The 26,234-nt window shown below is 44.3% G+C and overlaps 1 pseudogene; it reads left to right on the top strand.

Annotated features, from left to right (window-relative positions):
* LOC100722210 (NBAS subunit of NRZ tethering complex-like) overlaps positions 1 to 26,234 on the top strand; it is a 185,600-nt pseudogene that overhangs the window by 112,979 nt on the left and 46,387 nt on the right.

The raw sequence follows: 26,234 nt of genomic DNA, 5'->3' as shown, positions 1-26,234 counted from the left end.
AGGCGTGAGAGCCGCTTCCTGAGCTGTCCCTTTTTCTGCAGGCAGCCTCCTGTGGGCGAGTTGCACTGGAGGACGCTGCTGCAGGACATGCTCACGATGCAGCGGGAAGTGTACACATGTCTGGATGCCGACGCTTGCTATGAGGTAACTGTGGGGCTGTCTGCGCACTCCCGTGTCCACCTCCATCTCTCTATTCTTTGTTACAGCAGTGGCTTTAGTAGGGTAGCCCCCTGCAAGCCGATCCTCATCCCCCGCCTCCACACTGTTGGTGGTCATGGGAAGGCCTCTCAGACAGCTCAGTTTCTGCACCTCAGAAATAATGTTCTGACTTGATCCTTTCTTCTTGCATCTCTGCTGAATCACACTAGCCTCTGCTTGCTTCCTTCTGCCCTGCCCATAGCGCCCCATTCGTGCTCAGCATTTCTTCTGAAATAAAACGTTGTGTGCACTGCCTTCCCTAGGGTTCTTGTTTGTTCTGTTGTCAGTAGAGGAAAGTGTGGGTCTCCGTGCTCCGTACAGAGAAATGGCTGCACCTTTGCCTTTTCCGCTGCCCGCTGCCCTCAGGTGCACCCGACCCTGCTGCCCTGTCTTTCCGGCTCCTGACTCTGCCTACATTGTGTCCTCTCCTGCTTGAAAGTCCTGAGGAGGCTTCAGAACTCAGCTCTTCATGCGCTAGGCCACTGTGGTCCCTTCCTGGAGTTTGCATCTTCCTCGCCTTTCTTCTCATGTCTTGGTTCCCACACCTACCTGTGCTGGCGAGCTGCTGGGCAGGCGGTGTCCTGTCTGGTCCTGTCCTGTCAATATCTGTCTGGTCTCATCCTGTCATGTCTGGTCCTGCCCTGCCCTGCCCTGTCCTGTCCGGTCCTGTCCTGTCTTGTCCTGTTCTGTCATGTCATATTCTGACCTGTCCAGTCTGGTTCTGTCCTGTCCAGTTTGGTCCAGTCTGGTCCCTCCTCAGGTTCCCAGGGCACACACAAGGAGAACTTAAAGGGCTGGTCACAAGACAGATCCTTGGCACATGGCAGTCTACTCATTATTTTGTAAGACATGTATATTACCAGTAAATTACTTATGGTTCCTCTTGGGAAATGATCCAACTAACTCACTTTGAATGAAATACAAGTTAAAAGAGATTCACTATTTGAATTTTCTTCTCAGAGAGGCCAGCTACAAAACTATATTATGGTGAAAGTAGTTCTCTATTTTGTGAAATTGTTTAGTTTTTAAATTGCAGGTGATTTTAACAAAAGAACAATAGTAGAGGCTGTTAGGAAATGAATGATTTATGTTTGAATATCAGGTTTTTAAATGCTTGAATAATTGTATTGTTCACAGTGAAGATTAGCCTCAGCCTGTATTTAGCTGCCAGTGACTGCCCTGTATACCTAGCTGTCTCTTGTACATAAGAAATCGGGCTTTTTTTTTTTTTTAACATTGGAATGACATTTTGGTATTTTCTTGATTGTGACTATAATTCTGATTCTGACTAAAAAATTGGCAGGAGGTATATTACACTTGAGTGAGTTGGTTTTTCTTTTTGGTTTTTTTGTTTTTGTCTTTCTGAGGCAGGGTCTCACTATGCAGTTATGCAGTTCAGGCTGGCCTGGAGTTCTCTTTGTAGCCAAGGCTGGTCTTGAACTTATAATGATCCTCCTGCCTCAGCCTCCTGAGTGCTGGGATTACAGTGTGCCCCACCATACCTGGCTTTGATTTTGAAAGTATTCTTTCAAAATCAGGGGACATACTGCATTACAAATAGTTTAGTTCCTTTTTTCAGGGTTGGTGTGTTAATGATGTTTGTCCATAATAAGTCTTTGTCTTTGAGAACATAACAGTTTGGAAGCCTAACAGTTTGAAAGATTGTAGATGACGGTGGTATAGACTCGGTAGAGTTCTAAGCAGCCTTTTTTTCTCTTTTAAATTGCTAGATTGTCTTATTACCCTGTGTCCTTGGGAAATACATTATAAACTCAGGGCTGTAACTAAAAATGTGAGATGCATCTCACAAGACAGAATCCACACTGTCCATGACAGCAAGAGCTTGTGCAGTCTGGGCTCCCACATAGGTTTCTCAGCACCGCTCTCAGTTCTTGGCTTTTTGGAGTGAGCAGAGCTGTGCGGGGCAGCAGTCCTGTGGGGCACTCCAGCTAGGGGTGACATGTGCTGCCAGTGGCTACAGATGCCATGCAGGCTGCTCACTGGTAATTTGCTTTCTGTTACATTGTCTTCTTGCAGCTGGTCTCTCTTGAATACCATGATTGCTTTTTTCCTTTTCATGTAGGCTTATCCAGAAATGCTAAAGAAGGGATGATAAAGGAGTCCAATGCTCCTCTTACTTAAAAGGAAACTTGATTTTCCCTGAAATTTTGTTTTTCATTCTCAGTTTCTGTGCTGTCCTCAATGTGTGGAAAAACAGGGCAGTTGTCCTTGGGACACTCTTGTACCAATTACAACATCAGCAGTGTCGGCTTGGGAAACACGCTGTTTCACACGTTTCTGAGAGTCTGTAAGCACTGTCAGTTGAAGTGCTCATCTTACATGGGGTGCTGTGGCACAGGCCTGTGATCCCGGCACTCAAGAGGCTGAAGTGGGAGGACTGCAAGTTTGAGCCCAGCTGGGTGACTAGGCGAGACCTGGGTTCCCGAGGAGGCAGCTCAGGGTGAAGACCCTGAGCTCAGGGTCTAATTTTGATCCCCCAGAAATTTTATCTGAGTGGGTTCTATTTCTTGTCAAGGAGAATATGATATTTTCATGAATATCTAACATCAGCGTCACATACTGTTGCAGCTTCTGTGAGGAGGTGCACCAGTGACATCTGTAGCTCAGCGGTAAGGTTTATAAGACTGGATGCAGATGCTTTGACACAGTTGTAAGTTATGTGGATCAGACCAGGCGCTTAGAGTTCCAGCACTCAGGCCCTGTGGCAGGAGGGACATTATGTGTAACACACCCAGTTTCCACTGAATATAAATTTCACATACTCGACTCAAGTATTCATTTAACACCTTAAATACTGTGCTTTAGTTTACCCAGTGAGATCATTTCTCATTTTCCTAAAATGCCTCTTAGTATGGAGGAAAAATTCAGAGTACAAGGTGAGTATATTCACGGTGGCGGGAACTCCTGCCTCTTGGTGAGGGGTGTGCATTCTGAGCCCTCTTGCGACTTGAGGCTTCCCTTCCCGCCTTCCGGTTTCCTCTCTCCCAGATCTTTATTGAAAGCCTGCTGTGCTCCAGTCGCTTGGAGAACATCCAGCTGGCCGGGCAGCTGATGCACTGTCGGACCAGCTCAGCAGATGCTGCGGCTGGTGTGGCCCAGAAGGGGAGGCTGCAGTACCGGCTGGGCCCTGAGAAGAGCATGTACTTGGTTCTGAGCGCCAGCAGGGAGTACTTCAACTCCTCCACCAGCCTCATGGACAGCTGCATGGACCTGGCCAGGTGGGCACTGCTGCAGGGAGAAGCAGTGGCTGTGGGTTGCGAGCCACTTCCTCCTGACCATCCGCCTTTCCCTTGAGCTCTGCTGAGGACTTGCGCTGACCCCCACCTGTTGGGAAAGATTCACATCTGACTGCTGTGCACCTGTACCCTGCGCAGAGCAGCCATTCCGTTTGCTGACCTGGCTCCGGGGCAGAGCTCAACAGCCCCAGCCCTCTTCCTGGCTGTTCTGTGAGCCCACCCATTGTGACACTGGAAAGAAGGTGTGACAGGATGTAAATGTCCACAGTCAGTTATGCAAGCTTGTGCTGATCTTTTCTATTTGCTCATGATTTGAAATTAGTTTTATTGTTTTTAGGAAATTAAAAGGGTTTACTAAACATTGATCAAGAAAAAAAATATATCTCCTTGACAAATCTTAAAAACCTCTAGAAAGTTTCTTGTATTGGTCTGTTTTTTACAGTGATGAAATACCTGAGGTGAGACACTTAACCAAAAAGTAAGTTTGAGCTCACAGTTTTGGAGGCTCCTTCTTGTGGTTGTCAGACTTTCAGTTTCTAACTAGGAGATGCTTGTGTGTGCACCTTTTCTTTTCAAACACACTTCTGGGTTTTGCCTATGTTTTTCTAGGATGTTCATCTTTTTACTCTTAATTCTTAGGGCCTTTTTTCTTTTTCGAATTTGCCCTTTGCTTGGCTTAGATTTTTTAACAACATTGTGAACATTGACTTACCTTTCTGATTTTATTCAGAATTATAAAGTTTTCAGTTGCTGTTCTTTTTCTTATTCTGTCTTCTGTGTCATCCTTTGAAAGATCTTTAATTTCTAAGTCCACTAGAATTTTCTTTGTATTGTTTCTTAATATTTGATTATTTCTCACATTTAAATTGTAGGACCATTTGGGATTTATTTGGTTGTACTTGTGGTAGCCATGTACATTTATCCCCTACTCCCACTCTCAGCAGTGAGAGCTGCACTTTATCCCCTGCGATGGCCTTCCTAGAAAGAACCTGGTTATCTCAAACCATGTTATTGAATCTGGCAGAGTCCTTCAAGTGGTAAACATGTCTTTCTTTTTTTTCCTCCCAAGGTATTTTATTTTTATTTCAAATGATAAAAGTATCAACTCAGTGAGCCTCTGAGGCAGGGTGTTGAGCCTGACCCTAGCATGTTTGGCAGGCATTTCTTAAAGTTCCTTTACACCTGGCCTTTTTGCATCGCTTTCCCTCGCGTGGCTTCTGTCCCCTGGGGCCGCCCTCGTGTGTAAGCTGGCACTGACCACTCATCCTGTGAGCTGCAGGGTGCCCATCTCAGTGTTTTCAGTTACACTGCACACCACCACGCCTTGTGTGCTCTCACTGGCTAGAGGAGTGTTAGCTGGCTTTCTCTAAAGAAACCAAAACAGACACACAGTCCAAAAACTCAGTGTTTCCATGTTCCTTCTAGTTCCCCAAACTTCACCCCTTAGCTGTTTCTAAAGACAGTTTCTTATGTGTCCTTTCAAAAACAGTTTATCAAATGTTGTCCTTTTCTTTTTTTAACTGACAAGTAATTTCTTACTAATTACACACACCTTTTTATACCTTGCTTTTCCAACATATTCTAGTAGTCTTTCTGTGTACACACTTACAGACTTGTTACATTCTTTTCTGATAGTTGTAGGACATTCCATTTTCTGACTTCATTGAATTTTTAATTAGTTGCCACTTTGATGTATTTCTCTTTTCATTTAAAAGACCATCTGGGCATCTGTAGTAAGTCTGTGAGCATGGAGGAGCCTATTGTAGAAATTTTGAGAGCTGCAGTTTTTGAATTTGGAGTTAAGTACATTGGAAATCTTGATGGAAGCCACACATAATCAGCAGTATAGATGTGAATACTGAGCCTAATGAACTGCCACCGGCTGCAGAAGTGGCCGAGCAGTGTCTCTCAGGCCCCTTGGGCTCCTTCCGGCAACCTTGACTTCTAGATCCCTAGCTCTTGCTGCCCGTGTGCTTTCTAGTCTCCCGACCTAGGGCTCCTCTGCCTTTCAGAAGATAAGTGCATTCAATAAGTTCTCTTCCCTGCTCTTTCTCCGGGTTTTAAAAAAATTGGTTAAAATATTCTTTAGGCGTCTCCTACTCTCAGATTGGCCAGCCTCTTGAGGTTTATCTCAGTACTGATTCTTGCTTTTCCTCGCAGGATGACGCTTTGCAATATGCCATTGCTTTGCTTCTTCTGGGAGACTAAACTGAGGCAGAATCAAGACATTCCTGTTCTCCCTAGAAGGGAAATTGACATGATCTAAACTCTGTCTTTTTAAAGAGATGGGTTTCTGATATAGTTGCTGCCTTTGCACTCATAGTTGTGACGTGGCCACACGGTGTCAGTGTAACCAGAGACAAAATGCTCCGCTTCCCGGAGCTTCTATCTGGCTTTGTACAGAAGCCAAGGTTGATACTTGCCTGGACTCACCTTGAGGATTAGGTGAGGTAAGAAAAAGCAGGAGGAGTACCTGGGATGAACTAAGGTTCAGATAAACATACTGTTGTACCTTGTGTTGTTGCTGCTGCTTTTTAAACCATTATCTTGTTTCCTGCAGGTGCTGCTTACAGTTGATAGCAGATAGGCCCCCTGCCATTCAAGAGGAGCTTGACCTAATCCAGGCCCTTGGGTGTCTAGAAGAGTTCGGAGTAAAGATCCTGCCTCTGCAAGGTGGGTTTTCTTCTTAGCATTTCATTGTTAGTAATCTGTTTGTAGTGTCTTTTTTTTTGTACTTTTAAAAAAAATTTTATTTAAAGAGAAGAAAAAAAAAAGCAGAAAAAGGGTACAAGTTATACAGAATTTCAGAAAAAAATAAACAGTAGGAAATCACTAGTTAATAGATTACGTATTGTCATCTTAGAAATATTTGTTCAAGTTACAAAATTAAAGCATATAAAGTGGACATTCAAACAGTGAGACTGCAAACAGTTCTGTTCAATGATCCAACAAAACTCAGTAATATCATTATCTATCTTATACACTTAAATATACATGCAGTTATATCGTTTAGAGCACTTTCTTTTCCTCTCTTTTGTACAATGACAATTACACATTTTGGGTTTTATTATTCCCACAGTTCTTATTACTTTTTTTTGGAGAGAGTAAAACCAAATGTGACATAATAGAACAGAGTATCTGTAGCATCTTAATCAAGTCTATATAAGAAAACCTTTTCAGCTGTACCATTTATGCAGGACTTTCTTTCTTCCTTCCTTTTTTTTTTGGCTTTTTGAGACAGGATTTCACTGTACAGTTCAGGCTGCTCTTGAACTCACTTTGTAGCCAGTCTGGCCTTGAACTGAGCAATCTTCCTTCCTCAGCCTCCTGCATGCTGGGATTACAGGCACGTGCCACCTTGCCTGACTGATTCATGTGTTTTTTTTTTTTTTTTTTTAACCTCAGGTCTTATTAAAATCATGACGATCAGTCAGTTATTGAAAAGCATTCTCAGTTATTCTAAGCTTGAGCTTATTCTAAGCTTCTCCCTCAAACATTTTTTTTAGTCACAGAAGAATAGAGCACAGTGCATCTTTTGGTCTATCTTTATCTCTTATTAAGTCATTACAACTTCGACCTTGTATATATACATGTATCTGCATTTTAGCTTTTTATATGCAGCATGATTGGAATATGTGGTAAACATTTAGATTTTTTATAGTTCTATTACAGTAAAAGACACATTCCCACAAATTCTCTCAAAATCCTCTGCTCATTTGAACACACTCCCTCCATTTTCTCAGCAGCTCTTCCCGAGGGTCTTTAGCTATGCTGACCTGGCTGCCTCCATTTCCTGAATGGATTTAAAATGTCTCCCTTGCATGGTCATTGTGACTTTGGGGAAGAGCTGGAAGTCAGTCACACAGTGCACATCCAGGAAATAAGGTGGATGAGATACAGTGTCATGTGTTTCTGTTGTTTTGTTATTTATGTGTCTTACTTTTTTCCTTGCTGAGACAAAATACCTAACATCGAAAGTTAGAAGAGGAAGGGTTTATTTAGCTCACAGTTAATAGAGGTTTCAGTCCATAATTGGCTGGCCTAAGCAGGGTGCCTCATGGCAGAGGGGTAACAGTTGATGGCAGCAAAAGACTGAAAAAGCAACAAGTGAGTAGAGAAAGAGAGAGACAGAGACACCCGTGCCTCTTTCTGTCCCTTACATTGTATGTCTTAGGATGGGTGTGGTGTAGCGCTCACAGCCTTAATTCCAGTATAGGACTGTGAATCACTCTGAAACTCTAGAAGCCCACCCCCATGCCCCGTGAGGCTTTGGGTGGACATCTGTGCACACACCATAACACTATGTGTGTTTATGTGTATCTGTTTTTATTAGTTCATGTTTGTAGTTTGTAGTGATTCCTTCCATTGTGAGAAATAGGCACATGTACCTAATATATCAATTCTTTTTATTTCCCTTTCCCTCCTTCTCCTTCCATCTCTAGATATCACAGTACAGCAGTCCATGCATCATGACTCAGAACAGTAAAATGTTGGAAGTGGCTGGTATGCCTGCCTGTCAGCCCATAAAGAAAAAGAATATTTACACACAATGGCACAGTACCCTGCCATAAAGAGAGATGAACTTGAGTCATTTGTAGGAAAATAGATATGCAGGAGACCACGTTAAGTGAAATAAGTCAGACACACAAGCTTAAATACTACATAGCTTCTCATATGTGAGAAGCCCACAGTATAAGTAAAGAGCCAAATAAGAGGCAGGCAGTAGGAAGCAGGGACTCAGATCTTGAGTAAAATGATCCCAGGCCTGCACTCCATGGAGTCATGCTCAGTGGCAGCACTCACAGTAGTTTTGAACACACCTCGTAAAGACACTCGAAAGAGAATTTCTGGAGCTGTTGCAAAAAGTGACAAGAATGAGGGGACGTGTGTGCTGGAAACAAGGGAGCACAATGGAAAGAGAATAATTGCAAGTTGTCTTTTACTGTGACAGGATTTTAGCATTTTAAACTTGTGCCGTGTATTTTGATCATACCTTGTGTAATTCAGAGTGATTGAGTATAGAAATGTCTTCTCCCAGTCCCTCACCTGCTGTTGACTTTTGAAACTGGTTTTCTGGGGCACTCACGCAGTGTTTTTGCCGGCAGCATCTGCAGATGAGCTGTGAAGCTCAGCATGATTCGCTCCTGTGGCCCTGCCTGTGCTCTGAGCAAGTGCCCGAGCCTGGCAGCCTCTGGAAAGCTGGAGCTCCAAGGTCCCGGCTGCTGTCTTGCTCAGCCTGTACCTTAAGGCTCCCGTTCAGAGGGATGCCAGGGCCCTGTGGCCAAGAGAACACCAGCCATGTGAGCTGCAGGTCCTTGTCAGGTCTCAGTGCCTCCGCCTTCCCGGCATGCTGGCGCAGCTGCTCAGCACTTGCATGGCCACAGGCCTGGCACTGTGTTGTCACTGTGCCTCATCTTGGAGCCTTGTCTGCCTGCGCTTCAGGATTGGTATTTCACATCAGACAAAGATGAGTGTCACGAACTAAGCTGTTGTTAACAAGTGAACAGAAGACAGTAGAGAGCAGCGTGGAGGAAGGACTCTGTGTCTGTCCCCTGGGAAGTGTCTGTTTCATGTGCGTGCTTTTCTCTGTGGTCTGGGTGCCACTGTTGGTGTCAGACTTTCTTCATGCTCAAGTGAGTGGTTTTTGACTCAGTTACGCCAGGTGTGCTTTCTATCATCTGCTACTTTGCCTCGGTGGCCGGGCCAGTCTCCCAACACTCCATGTTCCTCTCACTTCTCAAGTGGAGGCACGGAGTGAGCTGGGTGGAGTCTCGGTAGGATCGGCTGTGCGTCCTCAGGCCCAGGATGCACTGTCCTCTTCGTGGTCCTGTGGCACAGATCGGGTTTTCTACGTGACTGTAGAGTTGGTTCGGCCTTATGCTGCCGCTGCCCTCTCATGCTGTGCCACCCTTCCTCTTTGGGTCGTTCCTTTTCCTGTTCTCCTCTGAGTCTCCTCTTTACCTCTACCCATACCTCTCTGTTCCCCCTTTCCCAATGCCTCTTCCCTTCACTTTAATAGCCATAATTACTAATGAAAAGACAGTTCCACCAGCCTCCCGCAGACATGTGGCTGAGTTCCACCACCTGTGGTGGATGGTGGCACCTTGAAGGTCACCTTCTTCACGTGGGGCTGAACACAGTGTTGCCTGGACAGCCTGGCACTATCCCAACATACCGAGACACCATTCCCTAGTGGTCCTAGACTCTAGGAGTGTTTCCGTGTACGCTTGACAGAGGTAACACACATTCATTGATTTGGAAGATGCTCCAGGGGCAGTTATGTGTGTTGCTTGATTTTAGGGTGATAAAGTCTAGGCCCCAGAAGCTCGGGTCTCATGCTGAAGGTGACACAGGTACACAGCTGGAACTGAGACCCAGGAGGCCTGCCCTGTGCCCTCCATTTGTGAGCGGTAGTCCTTTGTTCACAGAATTCCCCGCCTCAGGGAGAGACCACCTGCTGCACATTCATGCCTCCTGTCCTGCTCAGCCTGAAGTTCTGCTTCAAGACAGTCACAGTGGCTATGTTGTGGACTCCAACACCATCCCAAATGACGGCCTTGGCTGCTTCTCAGCTGTGCTCGGATGGCATTTGCTGTCTGTGCCGAGTGTTGTGACGAAACCGGTAGGCAGGGTAGTGTGTTCATGTGTTCTTTTCCCGAGATATGTGTGTGTGTGTTAATAATTTAAAAAGCATTTGAGATGTAAGTGTAAGAGCTATAGAAAAATGAGGTATCTTCAGTTATTAACAGATATGTACATGCATTTTTTTCTCAACTTTGCCAACTCAATCTTTCAAAGAATCTCAGAAGTCAAACACTCCCTTAATGCATGGACAAATAATGACATATAAGGCTTGAAGGTATTAACTGAGAAATCACATTTTGAAATATAGTTACTTGTGCCATAAAATCAACAGTAAGAGAGCTGGTGTAGCAGTTACAGAGGAGTTCAGAAATACATAAATAAGGTAAAAAGCCATTTGAACACAGTCATCACAGTGTTAGAATCCCATTCTCCAAATGGATTTCATATACGTAAGTGTTACTGGCTTGCATTGCTCACAACACCAGGAGACAGAGCACTGGGCTTGTGTGTCCATCTCTGCTGTGGGGTTCAGTTCCTGGCTGGATTTACTGAGCTGGACCGAGAGCATAACTGGTGAGGAAGCCCCCAGCCGAGTGGCTGAAGCTAGTGTGCCCTTTGGTGGGAGTGGTGATTCACCTGAAGGCTGTGAGAACTCCAGGCCTTGGGTACTGGGGTGATAGCATTCTTGGCAAGTGCTACCGGGAGCACTGGATGAGGCTGGTGACGTACCTGTAAGATCGTCATCTTGTGTTACTGAACCTGGAAAAAATCCACGAATCTGTAGCTGGTACTCAGGAAAATACCCATGACTGTTTTAAGTAGGTTATGGAAAAGTATGCTTGTGTATGTGTGCGTGCGTGCTGTGTATGTTGTGTCTGTGAGATAGATTGTGCTATAGTGAAAAACTCCAAATCTTCTTGGCCTTCACAGCTGGCTGGTAGTACAGTAAAAGACACATTGCCACTGATGACTCCCAGATCCTCCCGTTGCTTCAGATGCACTCATCTCATTGTTGTTGCTGCTTTCTGCAGCAGCACTGGACTCCTTCCTGAGCTTCTTTACCAGGAGACAGAGAGAAAAAAATCTGGTGACTGCTGCTGCTGAGCATCATCCCGCAGAAAGGCAGCTCATAAAAACACAACACTATGTCCTCATCCACCTTAGTCACTGAATCTGGCCCTGTGCAGCTTTCAGCTCTTCCCCCAAAGTCACACTGACCATGAAAGGGACACATGTTGAATCCATGCATGGCATCAAGACAGCCAGGACAGTGCAACTGAACACCCTCAGGAAAGAGGATTCCAGAGCTGCTACAGGAAGTGGCACAGACAGTAGGATGAGTGTGTCTGAAGTGAAGGGGAGGAGCTTGAGGGAATTCATGGCAGTGTGTCTTTTAACGCATATTTTGTTTGTTTGTTTTAAATGGAAGCAGTAACTTACACTTTATAAGCACCATGTATTCCCAAAACATATTTGATGCCATTTAACTAAAGGTTTGTCTTTACTTTGTGCCTTTCATTTTCTCATAATGTGAATTTGCTGCATGAAACATGGTCCATTTCCTGGATGTCTACCTTAAACCAGAGGAATGGGCTTAACTTTCAGAGAACATTGTTGAATTGAAACAGTGGTTGCTGGCATGACCCTGCCCTGCAGAATAGTGGTGCCACAGAGGTAGAAAAGGGGTGTGTGGGATGTGAGGTGGGTTTTGAGGGATGAAGCTAGGGTGGAAGGACTGGCACTACAGGAAGGATATGAAATTTGCTGCGACAATACAGCCTCCTTTAAAGTGTGTCCTAATTTGGTGCTTGAAAAGATGATACATGTTTGTACCTTTGGAATGATTATTCATTGGCTGGCTTTAGAAGTTTGGTTATGTAGAAAATAGCCATTTTGCACATTACTTATTCAGAGGCAATGCTAATTCTATTGTTTCTGTAATGCACATTTTCCTTAGTTTCCATTGGTCTGGAGATGGTTTTCATTCTGTCTGGTGGCCTTATCTTAGGGTAATCATGACATCATTTTGCAATACCCCACTTAAAAGCCTCTACTGTCTTTTCTTTTGTAGTGCGGTTGCGTGCTGACCGGATCAGCCTCATAAAGGAGTGTATTTTGCAGTCCCCCACTTGCTACAAGCAGTCTGCCAAGCTCCTTGGCCTTGCTGAGCTGCTGAGGGTTGCAGGTGAGGCTTTGGAATGCTAAGCTGCAGGATTGGCATCTGTCATTCCCGACGTCTTTTTCGCTGAATATCAGGCTCAGAAAAACATCCTTTGGGCCACGGTTGTGTCACTGGGACAGACTGGTATGCAGCTGGGCTGCGCTTCTGGGGTGAAGGCAGCCTAGAGGACCCCAGGCTGGGTCTGGCAGGCTCAGAAGGGCCCTCCCAGCGTCGTCAGCACTCTGCCCACACTTATGTCCCATTTTGTAAATACCAGTGGGATCTTTAAGATAAGCCCTGTGACATTGTGTGTGACCTTCATCCACTCACTTCGTCTATGAGCCCATTTATATCTTTGCTTTTAAAGCATGGGCCTATTCTCTTTCCCTTACCTTAGTGATATCAAGGCTACTCAGTTGGCTGTAGACTGCTCTGCTTTTAGACTTGCATCTGCATAGTTTAATTAGCAGCTGATATTCATCATTGATCTCTTCAGAGCTGAGGCTCCTCCCATGGACAGTGGGTAGATTGAGAAGTCAGAGTTGCAGTTACCCTCTTGCCCCCTGACCCTTTAAAATCAATCTACCCCATGTGTTTTGTGTTTGAATTAATTTGAAAATCACTGCCAATGAGCTTTTAGGTGGATTGCTGACGCTACGATCACAAAGCATTTATCTGTGCTTGCAGGTGAGGACTCAGAAGAGCGGCGTGGGCAGGTTCTGACCCTGTTGGTGCAGCAGGCCCTCTGTTTCCATGACTACAAAGCAGCCAACATGCATTGTCAGGAGCTGATGGCCATGGGTGAGCAGCGCTTGCGTGGTCCTGTGCCATGTGTTGCATGTGTGTCGAGGTGGGGGAAGGTGTGTTCTGAAAGCAGCCAGGCTTCTGGAAGGCTCACCATAGCTCTGCTATGGACACATTTACTCAGCAGCCACAAGCATATCTGCAGGGTGTGTATCTATTAATACTGTAATGGGCTGGGCCATCCAGTTTATCTGAGATGTGGTTGCTCTTGATTCTGTGTTGAAACTATGTTCATAATCATAAGAACAATTTCATGTAAACTATTTTCATACTATTTTATGTGTTTGCTGCATAAATGAAAAAGTAAGATTTTTTAAAAGTATATGCAATATTTGATTCCATAGTCAGTATTTCTATTCTTTGAGTCCAGTGCTTTTCAAGGTCATGTTGAAAAGTTGGGGAGTAGTTTGCATCCTTAAAACTTTCTGTGTTGGAATTGAGATTCCTGTTCCCAGAGGGCAGGGTTTGTGGTAGAGGTGTCTCACCTGGAGGACTCGCTTCCTGGTAGGACGGGAAGCAGTCGTCCCATGGACCCTGCACCCGCTTGTTTGCCTGTCCCTAGTACTCTGCACCGGAGTGAGTACTTGAAGCCCAGTCCGTTGCATCCTGAAGTCATGGAGTTGTGTGGGAATGATCCATGCACTTTTATTGTTTTTCTTTGGAGCTGAGGATTAAACCCTGGACCTCATACATGCTGGGTATGCGCTGCCCCACTGTGCTGTGTGTCCCAGCCTGACCTGTGCCTGTGTGTACGACGACTCTTAGCCAGAAACCCTGCTGGCACTTGTGATGATGAGGAAGGCTCCCTTGAGGATTGTTGTGATACCTGTTGAGACTCTTGCTGTGGTGCACCAGGTAGTCTGAGCTGTCAGCTGCTCAGAGGGTGGAGGGCCAATTCCAAGGATTAATAAACGTGTACGTTAGAAGGAAATGCAGCTGGCTGCTCCACAGGCAGCAGCCAGGAGAGGACAGAGAGCCTGGTCAGGGCAAGCAGGTGGAGGGAGTGCGGGTCTCCTTTAACTGTCATACCTTCCTTCAGGAGGGGGAGGCCCCGGGTGGGGCAAAGTTAGTTATGAGTGGGCTGGACTTCAGAGTTCAGGTCAGCTGTGGGCCAGACTATCTTGGCTGGCACCAGCCTCATCCAGTTTTCCCATCCAGCGCTCACATAGTAACATTGTGTAGGAGAAAGACCTCTCCTGGGAGTCGGTGGCTCCCTCTGTCCCTGTCCTTGGTGGGCTGCCTTTTCCTGTGATGTGAACGCTCCCACGTGACTGTTGGTCTTGCTGTCACTTTATGTAGCACTGTGCACTTTCAGATGCAGTTTAAATACTGTTCTTTCAGGAACCCAGAGGGAGGGGTTATCATTGTCCCTTTGCAGTGGCGCAGGGCACAGAGTGCTGAGCAGCTGGATAGGACCATGGCCTGAGCCTTGGAATTGAGATAGCCACCTTTATACTGAGCGAGAGCTTGTGCTCATTTTCAGCTAATCTAAGCTTGGGAAGTCGGTAAGCAGCACATCCGGAGTACCTCTGAACGCCTTGGGTGAGAGCTCAGCTTAGTCTTTGTTCTCTTAGACTCTTACACATTGCTGCCAAATGTATCACTAATAACTATAGTTCTGCTTTGTAAAACCTGAGCAGGAGTCCATTTTGTTTGTCATCTTATATTGAGTGTTACTTTGCTACCAGAAATCATTCTTTTGCTGTTGTTCTGGTTTTGCAGGTTACTCTCAAAGCTGGGATGTTTGCAGCCAGCTGGGACAGGCAGAAGGCTACCAAGACTTGGCCACTCGACAGGAGCTCCTGGCTTTCGCACTGACCCATTGCCCACCAGGCAGCATTGAACTGCTCCTGGCAGCCAGGAGCTCTCTGGAGGCCCAAGTGAGTGCTCCAGGGTACCCTGGTGGGCTTTCTGGGTTTTTGGTAATGTGAGAATTCTAACATGTAGAAGAAAACCCGGTTGTCACACATAAGAGGTTTGGGAATATACAGCAAATGGCACAGACTACCTCAAGACAAATTGGAAGTAAGTTACGAAATAAATTGTTGAGTCTAAGGGGATAGTTACATTGTGAAGAAGTTGCAATAAAAATCATGTGGGAATGGTCATGGTAAAGAAGTACTGGCCCCCTTCTTGAGGCCCCTTGGGTGGGCCTGGGTTTTGGCTAGGGATGCTGAAATTTCCTAAAATGCACAGCTCAGATGTGGCTTGGAGAGGACCAGGCTCACTGAGCAACACTAGCAATCTGAGTATCCTCACAGTTCACATTTCCATCTCACAGGTGGTCATTGCATTGTCTGTCAGGTTTTTCACTGTGGACTCCCACTCCTGAAACTCTTACTTCCTTGTGAAGCTGTTTATAAAGTCCTGAAGGAAGCCAGGTGTCAAACACTGTACTCCATGAAACAGCAGTTTTTTCTCTCTAAAGGAGAAAGTACTTTTCAGTTTAAAGCCTCCACTGTGATGAGAGGCAGATTTAAAAATGCATCTCCTTTGTGACCTAACCTGTTCCCATTTCAGATTCTTTACCAGAGAGTGAATTCCCAAATCCACGTGGAAGGAGGAGAGGGTGTCAGTGTCTCGGCAGTGGTTGGTAGGGCCCCTCATGAGGTGAGCTGAAGGGGATGGAATCCACTTTGGGGAGTGGCTGGAGTGCATTGAGATGAGATGGGTCAGCTGACCTCAGTGTGAGTGGGGCATGCCATGAGTGTAGTGTAACATTATACAGAAAGGTCACAAGACCGAACTGTCCAGCTCAACAAATTATCACCTCCCCAACAAAAAAAATCCATGAAGTCCCTTTGCAGGTAAAGCAGTAGCATGTAAGCAGCTACTGGGTCTCTTGGCCTCTTCTCGTAGAACTTTTCGCCCTTCTGTCCTCTTGCAGAGATCACCACTCTCCTGGCTAGCCCCTATAGCCAGTCTTTGTGGTTTTTATTTTTATTTTAAATAATTTAATACCTGCTCCACTCTAACACAGTAGTGTAATTTTCGGTTTTTTATGTTATACTGTTTTATCTGTTTTTTATGTTACGTTTTGTTTATGTTTTATGTTACACTGTTAATATTATGCTTACAAGATTCATCTGTGCTATTAGAATATGTATTACAGTTTATCCATTCTAATGTTGAATGACACTTGTTTCTATTTTACGTCAAAAAATAATCATTGTGTACATGTATGTAGCAGGCATGGGCACACAAATATGCCTGGCACTGAAAGTGTGCATTGTTATATGTAGATGTATCCAATCTAACCAGGTAATGCTGAAGTACTTTTATTTTAACTGATCATACTTTTAAAGCAGTGCATGTATATTAGCCAGCTTTCCTATTGCTGACACATAGTACCCACCACCCACAATTTAGAGGAGGAGAGGTTTAATTTGTTGGCTCATGGTTTCAGGAGATTCAGTCCATAGTCATCTAGCTCTAAGGCGGGAACACAAAGGCAGTAGGGTGTGGTGGAACAAAGATGGTGGAGCAAAGATGGTTTGTGGTGACTAGAATAATAGGAAAACAGCACCAGAGGAAGTGGCCAGGGACCAGACATGGACCTCCAAGACCACGACTCCATGACCTTCCCAGACACATCCACAAGTATCCTCCAGCAATCCACTAGGCAATCCCAGAACCAGTTGGTTGACATTACCAAACCTAACCATGACAATGGGATTATCACATATGCCAATTCAGTTCTTCAGTACCTATCCTTTTAAGCATGTAGTGGTATCTAGTTATGATTTTTAAATTATTTTTTGTTTTGCAGAAAATAAAACTAAACAAAATAAAACAGAATAGAGGCAATCAAAACAAAACAATGAAAGCAATACAGCATTTCAAAATAATAGGAAATCAACAATGGCTACTATTATGCCTCTTGTTATCTTCAAAGTAGCTGCCTATACTATAAAATATAATAAAATCAAATGAAACAGTATAAAATCAATCAGAATAAAGCAATGAAAATGATAGAGGACTTCAAAACAAGATAATAGGAAAGCCCCTGGAATTTAGCAAGAAATCAATAATGACTATATTAATGTGTCTTATCTTTGAAATAGCTACCTATAACATCAGATATAATAAAATTAAACAAAACAGAACAATGAAAATGGTCCCCGACTTCAAAACAAGACAATGGGAAATTAATGGTGGCTACCACCTTCCCTTTTTAGACGTTTTCTTCCCTTTCACTGTCACAATATCTGTTGTACATTTTGGATCCCACCATTGCCTTCAGTTTCCTACACTAGCGAGACAGCACAATTTTCATCCATGTGAGTCTGAACCATTTCACCCATGAACATGATCTCAAGTTGCATGCATTTACCTACAGAGCCCTGTGATTGTCCTTTCTAGCTGAGTAGCTTTCCATTATATAAAAATACCATATCTTTCTTATGCATTCTCTGGTTAATAAGCAAGCTACCCTGGCTTTTTCCTGGTTTCCTGTTGCATGAAGAATTGTTTTCTCTCCTTTGACCTTTAGTGTATGAATTTCCTTTTGAGTTACATGTTCTTGTATACCACATATTGATGGATCCTCTCTCCTACTCCATCCTGCCGGTGTTTATTTTTGTTGGTCATCTATGTTAATGACTATGGCCACTGTGCACTGGCTCATCTCTGCCATGTTCTTTTCCTGCCATTGGCTCCCTACTTTTCCCCTCTGTTCAGTTGAGTGCTGCATTCCGTGATCTCCCTCTGCTGCTGTTCCTGGAAAAATGGTCATTTTTTATCTCTGTCTAGAGTATCCTTCAGTACTCTTTGTAGGGTTGCTTTGGTCATCATGAATTCCTTCAGCTATTCTTAGTTATGAAAGTATCTTGTTTCTCCATTAATTTTGGAAGATACTTTTGCAAGTTGTTTTCTTTGAGGACTTGAAATACTTTATTCCAACCTCTTCTTGACTTGATGGTTTGTGTTGAGAAATCTGTCATGATTCTGATGGATTTTCCTTTATAGGAGATCTGTTTCTTCTAACAGCTTTTAATGTTCTGTTCTTGTGCTGAATTTCTGGGGTCTTGATTATTGTATGTCTGGGTATAGATTTATTTTGATTATGGGCAGGTAGTTGGAGTTTTGTATATCTCACTTATCTGTATGTCAGGTCTTTTTCTCATGCTTGGGAAGTTTTTGCTATTACTCGAGTAAAGTCTTTTTATGTCATTTGTGTTGACTTCTGCTTTTTCGCTGACACCTGTCAGTCTTTTTTCTTTGCATTGTCTTGCAGCCGTGGAATTGTTATTTCCTGGTTCCTTCTTCCTTTTAAGAGATCTTTCCTTTGTCAATCACTAGTTGCAATCCTTTCTTTAAGGTCTGAGAGTTTATCTTCACTTCTGTTCAGGCAGTTTTGCAGCTTTTGATGGAAGTTTTGATTTCCTGAAGTCTCTTTGAATCTGTGTCATGCATTCCAGTTCTTTCCTATATTGCTTATTCACTTTCCATCATTTTCCTATGCTGCTCTTTATCTATGTCTTCTTAAGATATGCTCAGCAGTCCTTTCATTATGCCTGTCATCTCTTCCTTTACCTGAGATATTATTTCTGTTCTGATTTCTTTTACAGCCTCATGAACTAGTTTCTTTACTTCAGGTGTCATCATCCCAGAAATTTCAAGTAAGCAGCTTTTAATTTCTTCCATGTGTGTTTCTCTTGGACTTGTTCTGTGCGGGCTGGAAGCCAGAGATTGCCTTTTGCTCCTTTGTCTTGACATTTTCCTGGATTCTTCTGAACAAGCCAGTTGTGGGGTCTGAGGCACTTCCTGAATTGGTCACCCATCCGCATTGCAGGGGAATGGGTCAGGCACCTGGGTTTCTCCTAACCTAGGTTCCTGGGGAGGCAGTGGAGTGCAGGTTGGACTTCTCCAGACATAATTCGGTTTCTCCGTGGTGTGGCTGGCTGGTTCTGCTAGTTCACATTGGCTATAGGTCCGTGATGGTGGCCATCAGGCTTACAGGGGTAGGGCTGGCTGCTGCTTCTCTGGCTCAAGCTGACTGCTCGTAAGAGGGTCCTGATGCTGCCTGTGTGCACTCAGGGGTTGGGCTGGCTCTCTAGTTATGATTTTGATAGTCACTTTTCTAATTACATGAAATGGAGTTATCTCGGGAGAGATTCCTTTTGCGAAGTACCTGTTGTTTTATCACCCATTTTGTATCAAAACTTTTGTTCTTTGTCTTTTCTTTGTTGAGATTTTTATGGATCAAGTTACTGGAACTGATTCAGTATGTGTATCTCATGGTAGTCCATCTGGGAGAGAAAAGAGGAGGCACATATCCCTGACAGTTGTTTTCTGTAGATCAGTGTTTGATATGTGGGTTTAAGTTTTTCATGACCCCCACATCATGGGGTTGGGCTTTTTACTTAAATGACAGCAGCCCAGTTTCTGATGTTTTAACTGGGTAAATTAAGAGATAACAATCCTCTTTACCACACTATCCCGTCAAGTGGTCATCTTCTCCATAGTGTAAAATTTTGTTCACTCCTCTAGCATTTATTTTGGAAGATACATGAGACCAGAAGCTAGGTGCACACGGCTTTTTCTTGTAAATTGGCTGAAGCTATCTTAATGAGCACACTGGTACTCATGCACTGTGTAGTACTTTTTGTACTTTGGTACAAAACTTCTGTTGTGGAATCTGTTCATGGAGTCAGGGCAGAGGTATGTAGGCTTTGCCCACAGTAGGTTGTGTGCAGTTCCCAGCCCCTTCTTGTGTAGTGCTGGGAAGTCAAGGCACTGTACCAGAGCTGTATACACAGACTTTTTTGTGTTTATTTGTTGTTGAGGCCAGATCTCACTAAGCTGCCTGTGCTGTCCTTCCACTTGGATCCTGGAGCTGCAGCCTCCCAGAGTGCTCGGGTTGCTGGTGTGTATGGCTATAGCCAGTCCCATTTCTTTTGAATTAAAAAGGAACTTGGTGAACATATTGGACACATGTGTGTTCCTCTTCAGTGCTGAGTGACTCGAGGCTCTCAGTGAGGTTTGTGGGGTGACATTTCGCCTTGTGAAGTCTATGCCTGTATCTGCTGCAGTGTTGGACACAGGACTGCTGACCACTAGTGCTGTCCTGGTGAGGGAAGTGATCCACAGCTGTACGGGCCAGAGTGGTAACCACCAGTCACATGCAGCTTTTGAGCGCTGGAAACATGGCTAGTGTGAGTAAGGAGTTGCATTCGTAGTTATATTTAACCTTCATTTATAGTCAAATAAGACGTATGGATTACGTTGGACATCACAGCTGTGAAAAATCCAGCATTCATTGGAGCATGCACAACAGTGTGCAGACTGGACTTGTAGTTGTCCTCCCTAGCTGGAAGCTGGAGCATTTCTAGGAGCCCGCAGGTTGTGGAACGCCTCATCCCTAGATATGTTTTCATTGATTACCATATCACTTGGCAATTACTTGGTTTGCCCCAGTGCACATGGAAATACATTGCTGTCTGCTGTATTTGCTGTGTAGGATCGAGCAGTGCTTACAGTAGCCAGGGACCACCGGTGCTTGGTGGGTACCCGTGAAGGAGGAGTTGGCTCTGAGAATGCAGCTGAAGCCCTGCTCTCCTCAGAAGAGCTGTTCGATTAGCACATGTTCAGGACTCGCAGCTGTGCTGGTCTTGGGGAACTGGCATGCACACTCATGGCATCTCAGTCCTGGGACTCCCCTTTCCCCTCCTCCCATGTCTCCTTCCATCTCTACAGTCTGCTTCCCTTTTTCCCGCCGTCTCTCCTTATTTTGCTTGATGACCTTCTTTCTGTGAAATCTTAACCCAAGACTTGGGTCCTTTGGGCCTCTGGTCCCCTGTGTCCTGCTCCATCTCCCTCCAAATGTCTCTGGCCCTGGCTCTTGGGCTGCCTTGCAGATGTCTGTGAGTTCCGGGCTCTGCTGCACCCTTGGTGTTGCAGGTAGTTATGGCCCTTCCTCTGCCTCTGCTGCCCTTCTTGTCTTGTTCTGGGACTCTCACCCCTTTCCTGCTGTTCCTCCCTGCTGTTTCCCTTGATGCCTCCAGGTGTTCCCTCCCCTGTGTTGCCCAAGCGTGCGTGCATCTTTCTGATTCTGCATTTTGTGCTGTGATGTGGTAACTGGAAGTGTGTCATTAATCTCTGTTCTGTCCTCACAGAGTGCCTGTCACATAGGGCCCAGTGAACCTTTGATAAAGCGCATAATGATTAGGCTGTGTTAAAAAATAAAAACAGGAGGTAGAGTTTTAATTTTAAAATCCACAGGATGAAAATGAAGAACTTTCAGTTTGTCTCACAGGTGCTGTGAGATCCACCTGGGTTTAGCTGAGGTGAGGGTTGCGTCACCGCTGTGTTCACGGTGGAGTCACCATGGCTTCCCAATGAGCTTGCTCCCTGAGCTTATTCCAGACCTGTGAAAACCTCTCGGGGCTTTTGAGTTTCTCATTTTTTACTTCTGCAATGAACCAGAAAAGATCGGCTGGGCCCCTCTGTGGCTTCTCTGAAAAGAGTTGCAAATCTCTTAGGGACGGAAAGGGATTCTTCCATGTTGACTTCGTTTCTGGAGTATTTTTGTCCTTAAAAGCTTTCCTGTCTTCCTTTGTTCTGCTCCCCCAAATCATAATAGATATAGAGCCCAGAGAGTTCCAATCCAAGCCCTCAATGAACACATTATGGCTTTGATTCATGAAGCACATTTCAGGATGTTATAGCTGCTGTTACTAGATTAAAATATAGTGTGAGCTGTAAGATGCTGTGTTTCAAACATCAACAGCAGATATAACCACATTAAATTATAACTCACAAATGAGAGCTGACTCTGTAATCTGTGTAATGCCCAAGACTTTCATTACCTCAGTTGTGAAAATAATGATTTTATTTATATATCCGAGCAACATAAAGATATAATTGTTATATTGTAGCATTTGCATTAGTACAAGTGGATACTACAAATTTTAAGATAATGCTTTTATCTCACTGAACAAGATTCTTGCTTATAAATAGAACAAAATGCAGACTTTATGAAGTAATTACAAAATTACACATTTCCGGTTGGTTATTATGCCTTTTAGATGAAACAGAATTCTGCCACTTAGAGCATATTAATATTTTTGTTTAACTAGTATTAGTTATATTACTTAGCCAATGGTGTTTTCTCCAGATAAATTTAATTAGAGTTAGAAATGGATTATGTACAGGGTTCCCATTAAAAAAATCATTTTCACTGTGGGAAAACTTGTTATGATCATTTCAAGTGGCCACACATTTATGCAATTGGACTAATTAATGTTTAAAACTCAAGCATGGTCCACGCATGGAACTATTTGGAGTGTTTTAAATGGATTGTTTAGAAATACTATACTATTTTTAGAAATACTGTGCTTAAATAAAAGCAAGTGAAATGGCAGTTGTTTCAGCACCATAGCCAGCACCAGTTCCTGCTCGCTGTTGATGGACAGGTGAGTTGTGGCCACTTTGCTCTTAGGGTAATGTTAACGTGAATGCCAATATTCAAGTTCTTTATGAAAATATGTTTTCAGTTCTCATGCAGGTACCTAGGAGTAGAATTGCTATATTGTGTAGCATGTTTGTGTTTCATGTTAGAAAAAACAGCCAAAGTATTTTCCAAAGTAGCTGCCCATTTTTACATTCCCACGAGGCATGTGTTTAGATTCCAGTTCTCCCTCCTCACTGCCTAGCTCTTTGTCTGGCTCTGTCCCTGGAGTTTTGACTAAAGCCATGCTCACACATGTGTCTCATCATCATGTTGTTATTTGTATACCTAGTAACTAATCACAGTGACCATCATTTGGTGTACTGATTGGTCATTCCTATATCTCTTTTGGTGAAATGGCTATTCAGATAGTTTGCCCATTTTTTAAACTGGGTCATTTGACTCATTAGTAATCTAAAAGAGTTTTTTGGTTTTTGGTATATTTTTCTTTTTATTCCAGATATGTCTTGTATCAGATTTGTGATTTGAAATGTGTTTCTCTCAATGTCTGACTTGAATTTTTATTTTATTAGTGGTGGTTTTTGAAGTGCAAGAGTGTTTAATGTTGCTAAAATCCTGTTAATATTTTTCCTTCATTGCTTATGTTTTTGATGTCCTAAGGAATCTGTGCCTAATGCAATGTTGTGAAGATTTACTCCTCTGCTTTTTATCTAGTTTTTTAGTTCTCACATTTATTGATGTGTAATAATAAAACTATGTTTTTATATGAAATAAGGTAGACATGACATGCAAAAAGATGAATTTAAACATTACAGTATACCGTATACAAAAATTAATGTAAAAGAGCCACATGTTTCTTTTTATATTTCATGTTAATTTGTTCTTAATAGATTTAAATATGGGATATCTTATTTCTTAAAAGTAAAAAAAAGATGGCAATTATCTGTGGTAAGATATTAACATCTGCTAACATTATTAATGTATACCTGGATAAATGGCGTGACTATACTTTCTGCTTTTTAAAATATAAAAGTGATTTAATCCACAGGTGTTGCTATACATTAAAAGCAGAGTTCTCCCTTTTTTTGCTCTGATGAATCTCAGTGCTCAGAAGTTAACACTTTTAGCCCGTGCTTACCCTTCCACATTTTTCTGAGATAGACAGCTTTCCTATGTGGCTCTGCTCTGACTGCTTGTTCTTAACTAAGGTGAATCTGTCCTTGTTTTCACTTTGCAGCTTGAGCTTTATACTCTTGTGCATAGACTCTGGCCTCGTCATTCACTGTATGTTGACCACTTAGGTAATGAGAGCATGGTGTTCATTGGGTGTGTGTACCACGATTTATTTGTCATCTCCTTTCCTTTTGAGCATTTAGACTGTGTCCACTTTTTTCTATTTTATACTGAACTGCTTTGACCATTTAATGCATGTACTTTTGTGCCTGAGCACTGTCACTCAGGGCTGGGGGTTTCCTGACTCTGTGTAGTTTCTCTGCCTGCAGTGTGAGTGTACACTTTGTCTGTTACCATCTGATGCAAGCACTTTACAGAAAGATACTTTTCCTGTTTCTGACCTTGTCTGAGGAGCATTCTCTGAGAAGGCTTGGATGCACAGTCCTGATGTAACATAGGAGGGTGGCATGGTTCCGAAATGCTCAGCATGCCCGCTGGCACCCCTTGGTCTTCACCATCCGGGCACACAGGGCTCTCCCTGGTCCAAAACCATTGAGCGTGCGGGCAGCTCTCCCTGTCTGCCTCTAGGTACTGTGTTAGCAGGGACAGTCTGCTGCTTAAACAGGGAGCACAGCACAGGAAGGGGCAGAATTGGCGAATCTACAGCTTAGATCTCCATTCTTCACCTCCTCTCAGCAGTTAGAATTCCAGGGTTGTTGACTTTTACCCTGCCTTTTTTCATAGCACCTGTGCCTACCTGCCTGCCTGCCTGCCTGCCTGCCTGCCTGCTTGCCTGCCTGCCTGTCTTGTCTGCCTTTTTGAGACAGGGTCAAGGATGGCCTAGAGCTCACTTTGTAGCTCAGGTTAGTCTCAAACTCATAATGATCCTCCTGCCTTAGCCTCCTGTGCTAAGTAAGGCATGTGCTACCACACCTGGCTCCATGCATTTCTAATACATTTGTTTTGTGATATTTTCAAGGAGCTTTTAGCAATAAGGCATAGGGTTTTACTTTTTCTCTGGGTCTGCTGTTTAAATCCACTTGCAGACTTTTCTGAAGATGATGCATCTGCCTGGTCTGCTTGTTTCCGGGTGGGGTATGGTACTGCCTTCTCTTCCAGGCAGAATTATGGTGTTGCTTTCTCAGTGGCTTAGTGTGTACCACTCTGAGGACTTCCGCTGCATGCCTGGCTTAGCAGGGGCTGCATCTTTCTCGTCCTCTCTTCCCTTACTTATTCTTTGCGAGGCCTTGGCTCCTCACCACTTTGCCATAGTAGCTTGCCTCTGCTCACCAGTGAGCTCATGTTACACACCTGTTCAGCTTGGACCCTTCCACCCACCCCACCCCTGATTTATCACTGTGCTCTCAGGCTCCTTCCTGTCCCCACAGCACCCGCCCCAGAACAGTGGTCTTCCTGCAGAGGCTCCCATGTCAGGAAACTGCAGCTCCATCCTTTCAGTTGTTCTCATCAGAAACCTTCCTGTGGTCCTTGACTCTTTCCTCAGCACCACATGGCTGAGTTTTTGGCTCTGTGTCTCACAGTGGACTTGGAATTGGACTCCTTCCCATTACTGCCACTCCTTCACTGGCCTCGTGATTCTGCCTCACTGGACCCCAGGAGACACCATGGGCCTCCCACTTATACTCCTTCTCCCCCGTCTGTGCTCACCAAGGCAGCCAGAGTGATTACTTACTGCACACACCTTGCCTGACTGCGCGCACCTTGCCTTAAAGTATTTCACTTGGAGTGAGACTAAGTTACTGCAGGTCCCATGAAGACGCTAGTGCTGTCCTCTCCAACATTGTTTGGCTTTGTGTCCCTCTCCCACCTGCAGCATCCGTATTCTGCCTTCAGACATCTCCAGCATGCCTGGCAGCTAGGCCCCTGTGCTGGCTGCTTCTACTCAATGCTTTCCTCCCTAACATGAGGTTGATAGGTCCCCTTGGCCCTCGCAGGAGTCTCTGAAATGTCACCTGATAGGATTTTCAGTGCGGTTAAAAAGAGAATATAAAAATAAAAATGGCCTTTATTCTAAGGATGCAGAGAGAAACTCCATGACCACCGGGGCCTGGCTTTCTCTGCTGTACACGTGCTGTGGAGGGCATACGTATAGTTTTTGTCTGGGGTGGTGCCTAAAGGTGGCATTGCTGATGCTGGAGTAGCTGATTGGAACTCTTTTCTCGCCACAAGTAAGTTGCCTGGGGGACTGGGAAGATGACCTCAAGGTAAATGTCTCTTGGTCCCGCCTCCCACTGCTGTAGTGTCCTATCTAGGGCAAAATCCTTTCATCACCTTATGAAAACCTTCCCGCCCTCACACATGAAGCCCTTGGCCCCCACACAGCCACACTGTACTCTCTTGCTGTCTGGTGTCACTCGGCTGTCTCTCCTGGCACGCTTTCTTTTCTTTCTTTTCTTCTTTCAGTGTGAATTCTCCGAGGCAGTTGTTTGGTTTTGCACTTATTTCCAGCATCTTGGAACACAGCTGTGTCCTAGGCGCTTGTTGCCGTAGTGATGAACAAATGAGGGAAGTGTCCTCGGCCAGGGTGGGCAAGTGAGCACTGTGGAAGGGAGGGTAGGAATGGGCTTTGATTGGGAAGGTTCTCACTTCTTGGGGTAAGGGCAACTGCCTGATTTGCCCCCCT

Source organism: Cavia porcellus, unplaced genomic scaffold (genome assembly GCF_034190915.1).
Source record: "Cavia porcellus strain 051 isolate PalLab524CR breed Dunkin Hartley unplaced genomic scaffold, mCavPor4.1 scaffold_37, whole genome shotgun sequence".
Lineage (NCBI taxonomy): Eukaryota > Metazoa > Chordata > Mammalia > Rodentia > Caviidae > Cavia > Cavia porcellus.
The sequence above is the reverse complement of the archived record's forward strand: the minus strand, read 5'-3'. Positions and strand labels throughout refer to the sequence as shown.